The sequence below is a fragment of the Saimiri boliviensis genome, chromosome 12 (assembly GCF_048565385.1).
Source record: "Saimiri boliviensis isolate mSaiBol1 chromosome 12, mSaiBol1.pri, whole genome shotgun sequence".
Taxonomy (NCBI): domain Eukaryota; kingdom Metazoa; phylum Chordata; class Mammalia; order Primates; family Cebidae; genus Saimiri; species Saimiri boliviensis.
The window spans coordinates 62674522-62692555 of record NC_133460.1 but is presented as its reverse complement, the minus strand read 5'-3'; positions in this window follow the sequence as shown (position 1 = coordinate 62692555).

Genomic DNA, 18034 nt, shown 5'->3' with positions numbered 1-18034 from the left:
ACACGGAGAGCTGTAAATGCCCAGCCCGGAGAGGTTTCAGCCCTGGCTTCAGTGGTGAGAGCAGGAACCAGCTGCCCAGGAAGAGTCACTGTCTAGAGTTGAACGTTAACTTTTAGTGTCATAATAATCCTATCAAATGCAGCTCTTCCTGCTCATTCCTCAGCTGTGTCTGGGAAAAGGACCACAAACTTGCAGGTTCTCATCCAAGGATGAGTCTTGAGCAACCAGTGAGATGTAGGGAGCACAGGCCCTGGAGTCAGATGACCTGGGTTCGAGTCCTTGCTCTGCCACTTAGCTGTGTGACTTCAAACATGTCGTTGAATGTCCTTGAATCGGCTTCCCATCTGTAAAATGGACACAGGGCTACCTCTCTCACAAGCCTGTATGAGGGATGTATGAGAAGCCATCTGCACCAACGTGCTCACACAGCTGTTAAAGGAGGTGGGGCCACAGCTGGACTTTGATGTTTAAGACAGTGAGGAAATGAGAAGGCACTTCAAGCACAGGGTCATCCTGAACAAGGCCTGGAGGAGAGGAGCCTCTGCCCAGGGCAGGCATGGGGAAAGTCTGCTGACAGGTGCAAGAGGCTCAGACACCACTCATTCACTGGACCCGTGACCTGGGCTAAGCTGTGCGCTTGGCCCCAGGGACACAGAAGACGCTATGCTCTCTTCAAGAAGCTCCTGTTGATGGAGGAAGCTGTGCAGACAAGTGACTGTCTCACAGCATTGCAAATGCTGTCTATACTGAAGGAAGGGCAGGTAGGTTGCTCAGTCAGAAGGTAGGGGTGGGAGGGATGCTTTGCAGAGACTTAGATTGGATCAGGGATGGCCTGGCATGGTAGGCTGGGTCACGGTGGGCTTCCTGGACCAACAGAGGAATCAGACTGACAAAAGGGAGACAGGGAGGTCCTTTAGCCGGGTAGAAACTGATGAAAGGAGTGCTTTGGGCTCCTTTTCCATCAGAGCAGGCCTGAGTTCCCTTTAATAATGGTGCATGGAGCCGGGCGCGGTGGCTCAAGCCTGTAATCCCAGCCCTTTGGGAGGCCGAGGCGGGTGGATCACGAGGTCAAGAGATCGAGACCATCCTGGTCAACATGGTGAAACCTCGTCTCTACTAAAAATACAAAAAATTAGCTGGGCATGGTGGCACGTGCCTGTAATCCCAGCTACTCAGGAGGCTGAGGCAGGAGAATTGCCTGAACCCAGGAGGCGGAGGTTGCGGTGAGCCGAGATCGCGCCATTGCACTCCAGCCTGGGTAACAAGAGTGAAACTCCGTCTCAAAAAAATAAAATAAAATAAAATAAATAAAAAAATAATGGTGCATGGATGCCTGAACACTTGCTAGGCTCTGGCCTCAGATGGTATCAGAGGGTCCAGAGCCCCTGGGCCTATGAGAGATGGTGGGTAGAAAGAACATTTTTCAGGAGAAATTAGGACGTTTCCCATGCACCCTGATGAGCCTCTGCCTGGGTTGCTCTCCAACCTCCGCTCCCAAACCAGCTCTGCTCATCTTTCCAGCCCCAGCTCAATAATCTCCCTGTGTTGAATGAAGCCTTCCTTGGGCCCTGGTACAGGTAATGCTGATGAGTGTTGTGACCTTTACCTCAGCATGCTGTTTCCCACTGGCTGGCGAGCTCCTGGAGACTCAACACCTGAGCCCAGGGTAAATGATGGGCAGGATCTCTGCAGTTAGGGGTAGGCCACGTGGGATCCTTGCACCTTTATGCCTGGTCAGGCCTCTCTGGTCAGCTGTGAGCAGTTCAGAGCTCTGCAATGTCTTGGGTGTGCTGAAGGTTCACTGTGACACCTGCCCACTGGTCCCAGGAAGCTGTCATCCTGGAGGTCAGACTTGGGCAAGAGGAGACAACCAAGCCCAATGCTTAGAGGATAAAGGAATTGAGGAACATGCAAATGCCATTCCAGCGATGAGAGTGCAAAGATGTATGGGAGGCTGTTTCCATGTTATTGAGCATGGCCGAAGAAAAAAATGTAAATTTTGTGTAGATGGAGAGAGGAAGACAGGAGCTCCCTCTCGAAATCAGCAAGTGAAGACGCTCACACATGTCACGCATGTGTGCATATGCACAGAATTGCGTTTGCCCTTGTGCTGTGGTGTCTTCCTGTCCTTTGCCTTAATAACGATGTGCTTTTAACCAAAAAACCAAAAAAACAAAAAAACAAAACAAACAAAACAAAAAACAAAAAAAAACACCAAAACTGAAGCTGGTTCCTAGCTCGAAGGAGGAAGATGCCAGTCCTTGGTTCAACACTTGAGGATCTTCCTGATTCCTGGAAGCCAATTCAGACGTTGCCCACTGCCAGATACCGGCCAGTGGTGCACTTCACTGGCCTTCTTTTTTTGTTACAGATTAGAGAAGCGATTTAGACCACATGCTCAGGCTGCTCAGTGGGCAAATCAACGGCAGGAGACTGCTAAAATGCGTGCTCTGAATGAAGAGATCCCCAAAGAGGCTTTGTGTGAGCAACATGGCTGTTTATTCACCTGGGTGCAGGCGGGCTGAGACCGAAAATGGAGTTCAGCGGAAGGCGGAGGGATAGGAGTTGGTTTTATAGGTTAGGGTTAAACAGTGGAAAGTTACATTAGTTACAGTTGGCGGTTTTTTGCGAGCTGGGTGGGGGTCATAGAGTGTGGGTCACGAGGTTGGCCAAGGTCGGTTTCAAAGTCCAGTGGCCTTGTCAATTGAGGCTGGATTAAGAAACACTAGAAGAATGTCTCAAGTTAGTTAGGCACCACAGGGGTTGTTGATCGTTTCTTCCAGGAACTCATCTCGGGTGTACGTGCAGGTCACAGAGAGTACCATGCCATTCATGGCGTGGTCAGACCTTACGGAGACATTTTGGTATATTTGCAAAGTTTTATGTGTTTGCAAAACCTAAAACTAATCTACACAAATAAACTAGTTTCTTTGAAGTATTCATCCTGCTACGTCAGTCACCTGTCTGGCCCCAGAGAGATTTCTCTTTGCAGGCTGTGCTCCGAGTCCTGATGTCTGCATGAAGCGGACAGCAGCCACAGCAGAGGGTTTGGGCAGGAGTCTACCAGGGACAATTGCAGAGCTGGAGCCCAAGAGAGGCTTGAGGGCGAGGAAGAAATGGGGCTCCTCTTGAGGCTGCATTGCTAGCCAGGACACTGCCGTTACTTGGAGTGCCTGCTGCGGGTTAATCAACTCAGCAGCTTTCCCTAAAGGTGCTTCCTAAGTTTAAAATTACATTCACAGTCTATATCAAAGATCAGCACCAAATTTTTCTCAGGTCTCATTTGAGGGTGTTGTCATGAGTTCTCTGTGCAGCATCACACCTTCAGCTGGCACTCACCTTTTACCTGTTGTAACAGGTACCCTCTTTGTTCAAATAGTTCCTTGTTGCTTTTGGCAAACCATCATCAGAAGGGAAAAGAACAATCTAGCTGGCAGAGTTCAGGGACGAGGCCAACTCCTAAAGCTGACTGTAATCGCTTAGCGGTGGTGCAGGAATTAGGGGCAGACTCTGGTTAGTGAAGAGAGATTCATCTGGATCCACAGATCAGCTGAACCAGGTCTTTGGTAATTTTCTCAAGCTCCCTCCACCACTCAGCCATGGCGTCAGAAATAGACTAGGATCTCAACACAGCCCTTCTTCTCACTGTAGAACAGAGACTAAAGGCACTAGTCTCTGCTAAGAGCAGAAGAATTTCCTATCTCAGGGCCTCTCTTCCTCCCCTACTCACACATACAATTCACAGATTTGCAGGTTTTCCTGGGACCACATGTTTCTAAGGAAGAAAGATTCAGATGTTCAAATTCTACCTACTTTTAAAAGGCTTACAGAAAAATGACTGAAGCAATCCATGCCACATTAATTTAAATAACACAGGGCATAAAATGGAAGCTCTACCTCAATTCCACTCCCCAGGGACAATCACTGTTCACAGATTTTCACCTGCTTTTAACATTTCAAAGAGAGCTGTCAAATTCTTGCCTTAAAAAAGGAAGAAACACCTCTGGCTCTTTAGAATATTCAAAATCTCATGTTGAGCTGAGAAAGGTGAAAATGAGAGGCTTTTTTTTTTTTTTTTTTGAGACAAGAGTTTTGCTCTTGTTACCCAGGCTGGAGTGCAATGGCGCGATCTCGGCTCACCGCAACCTCCGCCTCCTGGGTTCAGGCAATTCTCCTGCCTCAGCCTTCTGAGTAGCTGGAATCACAGGCACGCGCCACCATCCCCAGCTAATTTTTTGTATTTTTAGTAGAGACAGGGTTTCACCATGTTGCCCAATGAGAGGCATTTTAAGAGGAACACCTGTTAGTTTTGAGCATATGCAGTTTTGGTTAAAAAAATATATACTAAAGGCCGGGCGCGGTGGCTCAAGCCTGTAATGCCAGCACTTTGGGAGGCCGAGGCGGGTGGATCACAAGGTCGAGAGTTCGAGACCATCCTGGTCAATGTGGTGAAACCCCGTCTCTACTAAAAATACAAAAAATTAGCTGGGCATGGTGGCACGTGCCTGTAGTCCCAGCTACTCAGGAGGCTGAGGCAGGAGAATTGCTTGAACCCAGGAGGCGGAGGTTGCGGTGAGCCGAGATCGCGCCATTGCACTCCAGCCCGGGTAACAAGAGCGACACTCTGTCTCAAAAAATAAATAAATAAATAAATTATATATATATATATATATATATATATATACACTAAAATTTGAGGGTTTAGATTATTTCCAAAGGTGATTTTGAAAACTTGGCTGCCTTCTGAGAAAAAAAAAAAAAGTCTCCAGAGACACACCTGACCCACTGGAGAATTTGTAAGAAAAAACTTTTCTTCAATTTGATTGGTAATTTCTAAGACCAGTTAGCAAATGGCATGGAGCATTCCCACCCATTACTGGCAAAGCATTTTTGGCCTGAGTCCCACGCTTCACTCCCAGTCACCATACTCTTCTTTCGAAAGTGTTTTATAGACCCTAACATTTATCAGAAATGACTCTCCCACCTTATTTACTCAGCGAACTGCAACTCAGCTTATAATGAAGGGAGGCACCAGGCCTGGGCACCGTCCTTTGCTTGCGTCCTCATTTAATTCTCTCCCCACTTCAGGGAGACAGGCATTTACTTGTTACCTTACTCAACAGGGAAAGGGAAGTTTCCTGTCATTCCATAAAAATGGTTATGGGAATTTCTCAAATGGAACCAGATCTGTCTGACTCCAAAGGTTTTTTCCAGAGTTCTATGAGAGCTCATGCAGTTGAGAATCTCACAGCATTGATGTTCAGTGTACACACACCTGCCACAACCTACAACCTGTACAATAACCCAATAGTTTCCTCTATTTTGACAGTTAGTCCAAAATTCCTTGTTAAGTCTCCAGCCTACTGGGTCTTGTTTGCCTCTGGGGATCCTGCTGCTGAGGTCAAGGCTGGTATGTCCATCTGGGATCTGTTCCCTCAACCCCCGATCCTTTTGAGGATACCCTTGGCTCTCGTGGGCACTGTGAATTTCCCTACTGTTTATCAACAAAAAGAGTCAAACTCTGTATATTTGAAAAGATTTATTCTGAGCCAAATATGAGTGACCAACGGCCCATGACACAGCCCCAGGAACTCCTGAGAATATGTGCCCAAGGTAGCTGGGCTACAGCTTGGTTTTGTACATTTCAGGGAGACTTAGGACAATTGATACATGTAGGATGTCTGTTGGGTCTATCAGAGACATCTGAACCGGAGCAACTGTATCTCAGATAGCTGCTGGGTAAAATAAGTTTGAGACCTACTGGACTGCATTCCCAGGAGGTTAGGCAATCTTAGTCATAGGATGAGAGGAGAGATAACACAAAGTACAGATCACAAAGATCTTGCTGATAGAACAGGATGCAGTAAAGAAGCGGCCAAATGGCCAAATTCCACCAAAAACAAAGATGATGATGAGAATGACCCCTGTGTCCTCACGACTTATTATATGCTAATTGTAATGCATCAGCATGTCAAAAGACATTCCCACCCATGCCAGGACAGTTTACAAAAGCCATGGCAAAGTCAGGAAGTTACCGTATAAGGCCTAAAAATGGGAGAACTGTCAGTACTGGGGATTGCCCACCCCTGGAAAACTCATGAATAATCCAACCCTTGTTTAGCTATAATCAAGAAATCACTCTAATATACTCAGTCGAGCAGCCCTTGCTGCTGCTCTACCTAAGGAGTAGCTATTGTTTATTCCTTTGTTTTCTTAATAAACTTGCTTTCACTTTATGGACTTGCCTGGAATTCTTTCTTGTGCGATGTCTAGGACCCTCTCTTGGAGTCTGGATTGGGACCCTCTTCCAGTAACAGTGATGTACAGAAAGGGGGGACAATTCGAAGGGGTGGTGGTTACAGGTCATAGGCGGAGACGTGGGATCAATCAAAAGGAATGTCTGGGTTAAGATAAGAGATTGTGGAGAACAAGTTCTTATTATGCAGATGAAGTCTCCAGGTAGCTGGCTTCCGAGCTCTTCTCAGGCCTAAAAAGGAGCCAGACTCAGTTAATTCTCTCCTTGGATCAGGGAAAAGACCTGGAAAGGGTGGGAGATCCTCTGTAAAATATAGATTTTCCCCACAAGGTACAGTTTTGCAGGGCCACTTCAAAATATGTCAAAGAAATATATGTTGGGGTAAAATACTTAAATTTCCTTCAGGGTTTGCTCTCTGTCATGTGATGGTACACTAGAGTCAGGCTGCAATTTGGTATCTTATTGCTATAAAAAGTCTGTTTTGGCCAGGCGTGGTGGCTCATGCCTGTAATCCCAGCACTTTGGGAGGTCGAGGTGGGCAGATCACGAGGTCATGATATTGAGACCATCCTGGCCAACCTGGTGAAACCCCGACAAAAAAAAAAAAAAAAAAAATTATGTTTTGTCTTTTCTTTTTTTTCTTTTTTTATTTCCCTGCAAGATTTTTTTCAATGTTTTGTTAGTCTTAAGTGCTCTGGTTTCTGTTTGTTTGTTTGTTTGTTTGTCTTTTAGAGACGGGGTTTTAGCTGTGTGACCTGGACGAGTTGCTCAGCTTCTCTGTGCCTCTGTTATTTTCTTTTTTTTGAGATGGAGTTTTGCTCTTGTTACCCAGGCTGGAGTGCAATGGCACGGTCTCAGCTCACTGCAACCTCCGCCTCCTGGGTTCAGGCAGTTTTCCTGCCTCAGCCTCCTGAGTGGCTGGGATTACAGGCACGAGCCACCATGCCCAGCTAATTTTTTTTTTTGTATTTTTAGTAGAGATGGGGTTTCACCATGTTGACCAGGATGGTCTCGATCTCTTGACCTCGTGATCCACCCACCTCGGCCTCCCAAAGTGCTGGGATTACAGGCTTGAGCCACTGCGCCCGGCGGCCTCTGTTATTTTCTATGTAATATAGTAGTTGCAGCTGGAGAGGAACAGACCCACTGGAAGAGAGTGTAATACTAAAAGTGCCATGCAATATGAAAATAATTTTTTCTTTATTTCAGGTGGCTAATTTTCAGAAGTGGGGTACATAGCTTTCCCTTCTTCTTCAATTTTTCTCACCCCCATGTTTATTATGATAATTGAGTATGACAATACTTAAGGATAAAAGGCTTTTACTTTTTTGAGAGAGGGTCTCATCTTGCTATGCGGCTCATGCTGTAGTACTGTGCCTATTCATGGGTGCAATAATAGCCCCTGGCAGCCTCAGACTTGAAAACCAAAAGTAAAGTTCTAAGCCCCCCAACCAAATGAGTGAACCCCTCCTTTCGGCCAAGGGCATTCTATTTTCTTTTTTTCTTCTCTTTTCTTTATTTTTTATTTTACTTATTTTTCTTTTGAGAGGCCAAGGGCCTTCTAAACTAAACCTGAAACACTAGTTCTGTCTTGATAGGAATGGGTGAGAAGACAGGTCTCATTACCTGCTCCTCCCTTTGGAATTCAGGCACGGCTCACCAGCATTAACATTAAAACAGAGACATGAAGACTGACAAAAGACTCTTTGTAGTAGAGTCTCTTTTTGAGACGGAGTTTCACTTTTGTTGCCCAGGCTAGAGTTAAATGGCACGATCTCGGCTCACAATCTCCACCTCCCAGGTTCAAGTGATTCTCCTGCCTCAGTCTCCCATGTAGCTGGGATTATAGGCATGCACCACTATGCTCAGCTAATTTTGTATTTTTAGTAGAGACAGGGTTTCTCCATGTTGGTCAGGCTGGTCTCGAACTCCCAACTTCAGGTGATCTGTCTGCCTTGGCCTGCAAAAGTGCTGGGATTACAGGCATGAGCCAACGCACCCAGCCAGAAGTATATTTTTTAAATAATTTTATTTTTTGATAAATTCGTAATCATATATTATTATGGCAGACACAGTGATGTTATCCGTACATAGTGTGGAATCAGGGGATCAAACTAATTACCATATCCATACACCTCATTTATATCTCCCCTTTCCCCCCCACTTACCAGCCCTTGGTAACCACCATCTACTCTCCACTTCTATGAGTTCGATTTAGATCCCACATGGAAATGAAAACATGCATGTTTTGCCTTTCTGTACCTGGCTTATTTCTCTTAACATAAGTCATCCAGGTTTGTCCTTGTTGTTGCTAGTGACAGAAGTTCATTCTTTTAAAAAAGCTGAGTGGCATTCCATTATGTATATATAGCACATTTCCCTTATCTATTCATCAGTTAATGGGCAGTTAGCTTGATTCCATATCTTGGCTATCATGAATAGTGCTGCAATAAACACAGGAGTACAAATATCTCCTTGAAATATGAATTTCATTCCCCTAGAATATATAGCTAATAGTGGGATTGCTGATCTTCCTCCCTTTTTCAACAGCTATCTGTCTACAAAACACACCCTACCAAATCTTTTTTCAAGGTTCATTGGCAAAAAACGCCAAAATAGACAAATGGGACCTAATCAAACTCCACAGCTTCTGCACAGCAAAAGAAACAGTCATTAGAATGAATTGGCAACCAATGGAATGGGAAAAATTTTTTGCAATCTACCCATCTGACAAAGGGCTGATATCCAGAATCTACAGAGAATTAAAACAGATTTACAAGAAAAAAAACAAACAAACAAGCCCATTCAAAAGTGGGCGAAGGATATGAACAGACACTTTACAAAAGAAGACATACATGAGGCCAACAAACATATGAAAAAATGCTCATCATCTGTCTCAAAAAAAAAAAAAGAATGGTGATCATTAAAAAATCTGGAGACAACAGATGCTGGAGAGAATGGAGAAATAGGAACACTTTTACACTGTTGGTGGGAGTGTAAATTAGTTCAACCATTGTGGAAGACAGTATGGTGATTCCTCAAGTGTTGCAGGAGCAGCCGCGGGAAACAGATCTCTCCGACACCGAATATTGGAGGAAGGAGTTTATTTGGACTGGGAGCCAGGTGGCATATTTGCCTCATATCCAAGCTCCCCTAACAAAGGAAGGTTCCTTCTTTATATAGGCTTATACTTTAGATGTTACACGTGGAAGAATCTTAGGTTTATAGCTTAACATATGAAAAAGGTCTCTGTTTACAGTCTTAGGAATTACATATGAAAAGGGTTTCAGTTTACAGTCTTCAGAATTACATATGTAAAGGGGAAGTTTATGATTTTAGGAATGAAAAGGGGAAGTTTAGGATCTTAGGAATGAAAAGGGGAAGTTTAGGATCTTAGGAATGAAAATCGTTTCAGTTTACAATCAAGAATGAAAAGAAAAGGGGAAGTTGATCTGAGATGCCTGGGTCTCCCTCTTCACAAGGACCTAGAAATAGAAATTCCATTTGAGGCTGGGCACGGTGGCTCAAGCCTGTAATCCCAGCACTTTGGGAGGCCGAGGCGGGTGGATCACGAGGTCAAGAGATCGAGACCATCCTGGTCAACATGGTGAAACCCCGTCTCTACTAAAAATACAAAAAATTAGCTGGGCATGGTGGCTCGTGCCTGTAATCCCAGCTACTCAGGAGGCTGAGGCAGGAGAATTGCCTGAACCCAGGAGGCGGAGGTTGCGGTGAGCCGAGATCGTGCCATTGCACTCCAGCCTGGGTAACAAGAGTGAAACTCCGTCTCAAAAAAAAAAAAAAAGAAATTCCATTTGACCCAGCAACCCTGTTACTGGGTATGTATCCAAAGGATTATAAATTGGTCTACTATAAGACACATACGCAGTAGTGTTCACTGCAGCACTGTTTACAAAAGCAAAGACCTGGAACCAACCCAAATGCTCATTGGTGATAGACAGGACAGGGAAAATACGGCACATATACACCATGGAATATCATGCAGCCATCAAAAACAATGAGTTCGTGTCCTTTGTAGGGACATGGCTGAACCTGGAGACCATCATTCTCAGCAAACTGACACAAGAACAGAAAATCAAACACCGCATGTTCTCACTCATAGGTGGGTGTTGAACAATGAGAACACAAGGACACAGGGAGGGGAGCATCACACACTGGGGTCTGTCGGGGGGATATAGGGGAGGGACAGCAGGGTGTGGGGAGTTGCGGAGAGATAGCATGAGAGAAATGCCAGATAAAGGTGATGGGAAGGAAGGCAGCACATCACACTGCCATGTGTGTATCTATGCAACAATCTTGCATGTTCTTCACATGTATCCAAAACCTAAAATGCAATAAAAAATAAATAAGGCTGGTCCGAAGGTGGTGAGTTATCTCCATTGATTGTTCACAGTCAGTTACAGATCGAACTCCTTGTTCTAGTCTTTCCCCTCCTTCTCACTACTGCACTTGGCTAGTCTTTTTAAAAATAAATAAATAATAAAATAAAATTAAAAACATACCCCACATCCCACTTGTGCTCAAGGATAGCCGATGCTGCTTGAATGGGGAATGACTATTTTTCTTGCCACAATTTGGGGCAAAGGAAGCACACACAGCAACATTTAGGTCCAGATGACTGATCTGAGGCCCATATCCAAGTGCAGATTTTGATAGAGAAAGGTGAGAGAACAAATAGAGCAAGTGCAAGGAGGAACTCGGGCAGGAGGGAGGTAGATCGTGCAAAAAGGAGGATCAGCAGTGCCAGAGCTTTCCTCTTTTGCCAGTGCTTAGAGCTGGAAAACTGCAGGTGGGGCTGGGATGGATCCTGTTTGTCAGCATCTGTTCTGCTTTGCAATTTGACTGCAGGCTTCCCAGCAGACATGTGTCACCTTGCCTCCGCATTCTCACCCCCACACCTAGCACCACCAGGAAAGGGCAGGGATGTGGGAAGTGCAGCCAGGGCAGTGTACTCCTGGGGTAAACTTCAGCCTCACAGAGGGAGCCAAACTGGGAGGACCCTGAAGGCCCTGGGTTCAGTTCCGCAGGATGGAGAGACTCTGCTTTCCTGGGCCTTTCCACTGGTTCCAAGATCTGGAAAGCTTGTAAAGTGCTTCCGTAATTTTCATTTTCTCTCCTTGTGGACTTCGCTTTTTTTAAAAATTAATTACTTAAGGGCAGCTATAATATGCTGAAAAAGATAACAAAAGCCCCATTTTCTTATCAAATGCCCATTTTTTTCTGCCACTCCGAATTAACAGTGAAAGTCTTGTCATAATTTCTCCAACTTCATTTTAAATAACTGAAATTTATTTTATTTCAGTTAATTTAATAATTTAAAAATAAATTTCTATTTAAATGAGGAAGGTAATCATGCTTGCATCTTGTGAGAAACAGTGTGGTTAAGGGTGACATCATTTGATTATCACACAGCAGTGCCCTGAAGGACATTTTATAGCGTTTCAAGAATGCCCATATTTTTGTCAGAGTATTGCAGGCAGAGAAGGTTGGGGTCTCTGCAAAGGAGGTCAGGAACTCTCCATGATGCTCCACATGGGAGCTGAGCCAGACATTCCCCTTTCCACCAAAGTACCAACCCTTCTGGGCTGGTACATGTGGACTCAAATGTCCCTATGTGGACTCCTCAGATTTGCCCCCTTCCTCTAAACTCCTGTGGCAGTTAAGTCTGAATAAACCTTTTATAGTTTCTGGATAATGATTTTGTAATTAGTTTGAGTCACTGAAGTGTGTGCTGCTATTGGATTTAACTACAGTACTACTTTAGAGTGCCTAGTAAATATGTTGATTTAATGTCTTAAACAGTGGCTTCTAATGATTAACATTCCCCACCCACACTAAAGGCTTCTGCCTCCAGCACTGCCTTCGTTCACTAGAATTAGATCCCTTCTGGCTACCTCCCACTCCCACTGCCCATTGGATGCTGTCTTCTAGAACTACGGGTTTCCAACCATTTGTCCTTGTGTTTCCCCACAGCTGGTACTAAGAGTTCATTCTTTCAAATGGAACAAACCTATTAAATCCCCAACTCTACTCACTAACAGATCATACCAAACCAGGAACGCGCCCTCTCCTAACTTCCGTTCACATTCCTGTTTGGGAGTCATTCTGCATTGCTGATGTCCATTCAACCTGTACGTAACTGGGCCCTCTCTCTTCCTTCCCCAGTCTTATTATGTGAGGACACAGCAAGAAGGCTGTCATCTACAAGCTAGAAAGTCGTCTTTGACCAAGTGCAGTGGCTCCCACTTGTAATCCCAGCACATTGGGAGGCTGAGGCGAGTGGATCACCTGAGATTAGGAGTTCAAGACCAGCCTAGCCAACACAGTGAAAACCTGTCTCTACTAAAATACAAAAATTAGCTGAGTGTGGTGGTGCACACCTGTAGTCCCAGGTACTCGGGAGGTTGAGGCAGGAGAATCACTTGAACCTGGGAGGCAGAGGTTGCAGTGAGCCGAGATCATGCCACTGCTCTCCAGCCTGGGCAACAGAGTGAGACTGGATCTCTCACACACACACAAAGTGGTTCTTCATCAAAAACAGAACATGCTGTCGCCTTAGACTTGGATTTCTAGCCTCCAGAACTGTAAGAAAATACATTTTTGTTGTTTAAGCAAAAGAAAAAAAAGAGAGAGAGAGAAACCTTCAAAAAAGTACATAACTGGGTGGGGTCAGCTTGTCTGTACTTCAGAAGATGCCCTCTGAATCATCAGTAAGTAGTAATTAGTTACTACAGTCATTTATCAAAAGACAATGCTTTAGATACCTGTTCTTTAAAGTATTAGAAAATCATGGGGGAAAAAGAAAAACACCAGAATTATTTTTTCCATTTTAAAATGCCACTGACTTTAAGATATGCTAGTTTTGGAAAAAAAAAAAAAAAAAAAAAAAATCCCGAAATAGAACATGCACTTCAGAAATGACATGCGAAAAATGCTGTATCTTAGAAATAATGCAACTACTAAGCAAATAAAATCAACCTATAACATTCCTCCAGTGAGGCCATAGGCCTGTTTTCTCTGTTTACTGTGTAAAACCACTCTGGGAACACAGGTGAGAAAATCCATGTCAGGCATATGGAAGGTAACTTGGAGGAATGAATGATGGCCCACTAATGACATACCTATGGATCATCATGCTGCTTTTACAAATTGTCCAGTGGAGAGCATGAATTGAATGTTTAAAAACTACTAAACTTGTGTACAGTTGAGAGGAAAAATGTCCAGTTAGTCCTGCCAGAACACATTAATTGTATCTGAGTGTAGCCACGGGGACCCCCACACTTCTACTATCTGTGTCCAGTGAGGTTGCAACACCCTCACCGTCCATCGAGCTCTCTACGGAAGATGGGAGGTTGAGAGAAGTCCCCTGAGGAAGAAGACTGACATTGCATTGGGTGACTCAGTCTGATGCAAGCTGATGCTGAGGCTGAGGCTGAGGGGAAGAGCTTATGCTAGGCCTGCCCCCATGCTAACTGGGCAACAGCCCGTGAGATGTGGGGCGGCATGGTCCTTATGATTCTCCTCCCCCACCAGTCTTTCATTTAGGTTCATTTTTGCTTCTGGCACAACATACGCTCTTCGTGGTTCTCAAATGTAAATGAATTGAATGTTCACCTTCCATCTTCCTGAACTGCTTTACAAAAGAATCTTCCTTTAAAGGCACAAAGTCCTCAAGGTCGTAGCTTTCTAATCTATTCCTGAAAAATCGTTTCCATTTTGTGCTAGTTAAAAATTGAATGCATTGCATTGGCGCCGAATCATTTTCTGTGTGAAAAAAGAAAAAAAAATTGAATGCATTTAGGAAGGATTTCTTCTTATTGATTAAATTGACCTTAAAAAAGTGATTTGATTTGTGCTTCAAGTGGAGTGGGCAATACAAAAAAGAACTATTTGGTACCCTATGTAAGAAATAAGTGTGAGGAAGGCACGATTTCTATTATCCTTCACTGAGGTCAATTTGGCAAAAAACTAAAATGTCCATGTTCTATTTCCTTTAATTTACTCAGAATACTGATTCCCAAGATTTTAAAAGTGAGTTACAATTTAATAGAATCTCAACCTATTTAATTCGTACAGTGCTTTTGTGACTCTCAAACATAATTTTATTTTTTCAACTTTTATTTTGGATTCAGGGAATACAAGTGCAGGTTGTTAGCTGTGTATACTGCATCATGCTGAGGTTTGGAGTACCAATGACCCCATCACCCAGATAATGAGCATAACGCCCAATAGTTTTCCAACCCTTGCCCCACTCCTTCCCCGAGTCTCGTGTCTACTGTTGCCATCTTTCTGTCCCTGAGTACCTAATGTTTAGCTCCTGTTTGTAAGTGAGAACATGGGCATTTGGTTTTTTGTTCCCGAGTTAATTTGTTGTTCGTAATAGGATAATGGCCTCTAACTCTATAAGGACAAGCTTGCTTTCTTTTATATGGCTGTGTCAAACATGATTTTAGATCTATCCTCTATCTTCCCTGCATAATTGGTTAGGGAGTTTGTCTCATTATTCTTCCCAGCCTTATGACCTTGTACAAAGATCAAACTTTGGTCAGAGTTCAATTCAAACATCAGCTCTTACTAATGTAGCTGGGCCACCCTACCCTACTGGAATTAAACAAGTTTTGGGTTATCACTGTTTTAGTACCTTTAACCTGGACACATCCTACCCAGCTACAATTTGAGATGGGGTCTCACTCTTTTACCCAGGCTGTAGTGCAGTGGTGTGATCTTGACTTACTGCACCCTCCGCATCCTGGGCTCAAGCAATTCTCTACCTCAGCTTCCCAAGTAGCTGGGATTACAGATGCCTACCACCACGATGGGCTAATTTTTGTATTTTTAGGGACGGGGTTTCACCATCTTGGCCAGGCTGGTCTTGAACTCAGGACCTGTGATCTACCAGCCTTGGCCTCCCAAAGTGCTGGGATTGGCATGAACCACCACACCTGGCCCGGCTGCAATTTCAAGAGAAATATGCCTTTTTTTTTTTGGCCCAGTCGGTGTGCAGTGGCACAACTGCAGCTCATCGCAGCTTCAAACTGCTAGGCTTAAGCAATCCTTCTCAGTAGCTGGGACTACAGGCATGCACCACTGAGCCTTATTTTGTTTGGCAGATGGGTCTTGTCCTGGGCTCCAGCAATGCTTCTGCCTCAGCATCCCAAAATGTTGGGATTACAGTCATGAGCCACCACACCTGGAGATTTTAACATTTTAGGCAAGGCACACACCTGCAGCAAGTGGGAAAGCCAGCTTCAAGAGAACTTCCATTTCTTACCATCTTTTTCCACTTTGTCCATCTCTCCCTGCAACTCTCTCCAACAAGGGTCCATTGTATGAACTGTGCACACTACCTTTTTCTATGTGCCTTACCTACTATGCTTACTCTTGAAAACTTCCTCCAGGGACATCTTCAAAAATAGTCTGCATTTCAATTTTGGTTACATTTCTTTTTGTTTTTTAAGATGGGGTTTCTCCATGATGGCCAGGCTGGTCTTGAACTCCTGACCTCAGGTGATCCATCCACCTCGGCCTCCCAAAGTGCTAGGATTACAGGTGTGAGCCACCACGCCCGGCCAATTTTGGATACATTTCTATGACACTCATCCAATGGCCTATGGCCGTGTTTACACGGATTTGCTATGCTTTAGAAGGCAATTACTTTTATTCATCATTGTCTCCCCTGGGTCCAGCTAGCATGGCACCTGTTACATTAAAAATTCATGTTTTCTGACTGAATGTTCAATAAATACCATTTTAACTAACAACTCAGAGCCTTTTTCTTTTGATTATTTTAAAACAGGTTTCATTCATCCTTTAGTATTTCAGATGATGTCAGAAAATGAAAAATGAGGCTGGGCGCAGTGGCTCACGCCTGTAATCCCAGCACTTTGGGAGGCCAAGGCGGGTGGATCATGAGGTCAAGAGATCGAGACCATCCTGGCCAACATGGTGAAACCCCGTCTCTACTAAAAATACAAAAAATTAGCTGGGCATGGTGGCACATGCCTGTAATCCCAGCTACTCAGGAGGCTGAGGCAGAAGAATTGCTTGAACCCAGGAGGCGGAGGTTGCGGTGAGCCGAGATCGCGCCATTGCACCCCAGCCTGGGTAACAAGAGCGAAACTCTGTCTCAAAAAAAAAAAAAAAAAAGAAAAAATGAACATTTTCCTTTTTCACCTAAAGCCTATTAATCTAAAGCCTTTGCTGTGAATGAGAGAAAAACAACCCTATGGTATTTTAATAAGAGCCAAGAAGCTAGTGATTTTTTTTGATTACTGTTTTACAACTATGTATGTGTGTGTATGTATATATACATATATAAAAAATTTTTTTTTTTGAGATGGAATCTCACTGTTGCCCAGGCTGGAGTGCAGTGGTGTCTTATCGGCTCACTGCAACCTCTGCCTCCTGAGTTCAAGCAATTCTCCTGCCTCAGCCTGAGTAGCTGGGACTACAGGCATGTGCCACCACACCCAGCTAATTTTTTTTTTTGAGACGGAGTTTCGCTATTGTTACCCAGGCTGGAGTGCAATGGCACGACCTTGGCTCACCGCAACCTCCACTTCCTGGGTTCAGGCAATTCTCCTGCCTCAGCCTCCTGAGTAGCTTGGATTTTTTTATTTTTAGTAGAGACAGGGTTTCACCATGTTAACTAGGATGGTCTCGATCTCTTGACCTCGTGATCCACCTGCCTCGGACTCCCAAAGTGCTGGGATTACAGGCTTGAGCCACCGCACCCGGCCAATTTTTTGTATTTTTAATAGACGTGGGGTTTCACCATGTTAGCCAGGATGGTCTCAATCTCCTGACCTCATGATCTGCCACCTTGGCCTCCCAAAGTACTGGGATTACAGGCATGAGTCACCATGCCTGGCTTACAACTATATTTCACAAATAATTACATTTTACATATCAGCTTATCTTTTATATATTTTACATAGTCTTGTCTTAGCAAAGTCAGAAGTTGTCCGATAAAATAATGTTAAATTAAAAACAAAAACAACAAAAACAACCCAGGAGAGGGGAAGTGGCTCAAGCCAGTAATGCCAACACTTAGGAAGGCCAAGGTGAGGGAGTTGAGCCCAATTTGAGACCAATCTGGGCAATATGGACCCCATCTCTATTAAAAAAAAAAAAAAATAGGGCCGGGCGCGGTGGCTCAAGCCTGTAATCCCAGCACTTTGGGAGGCCGAGGCGGGTGGATCATGAGGTCAGGGGATCGAGATCAACCTGGTCAACATGGTGAAACTCCGTCTCTACTAAAAATACAAAACATTAGCTGGGCATGGTGGTGTGTGCCTGTAATCCCAGCTACTCAGGAGGCTGAGGCAGAATCGCCCGAACCCAGGTGGCGGAGGTTGCGGGGAGCCAAGATCGCACCATTGCACTCCAGCCTGGGTAACAAGAACGAAACTCCGTCTCAAAAAAAAAAAAAAGAAAAACCCTTGGTTTTTTAGATAAACTGCCTGACACCATTGTTGAAATTGTATCATTTTGTGTGTGAGTGACACGAATTTTAGAAAGATACAAACTTTGGGTTCTAAAAGGTGACTAAACAAAACAGGCACTTTAAGATCATAGTGGTATGGGTATCAGGATGGTGTGGAGAAAAATATAAAATCGGCATTTATATTTTTACTTGTAAAAACATCAACAGCTAAGACATGTAATGCTTACTAAGTGCCTTCACGTTTAACCATAACCCTCTAAGACAGGTTCCAGTATCTTCACTTTACAGGAGAGGAAACTGGGCACGGAGAG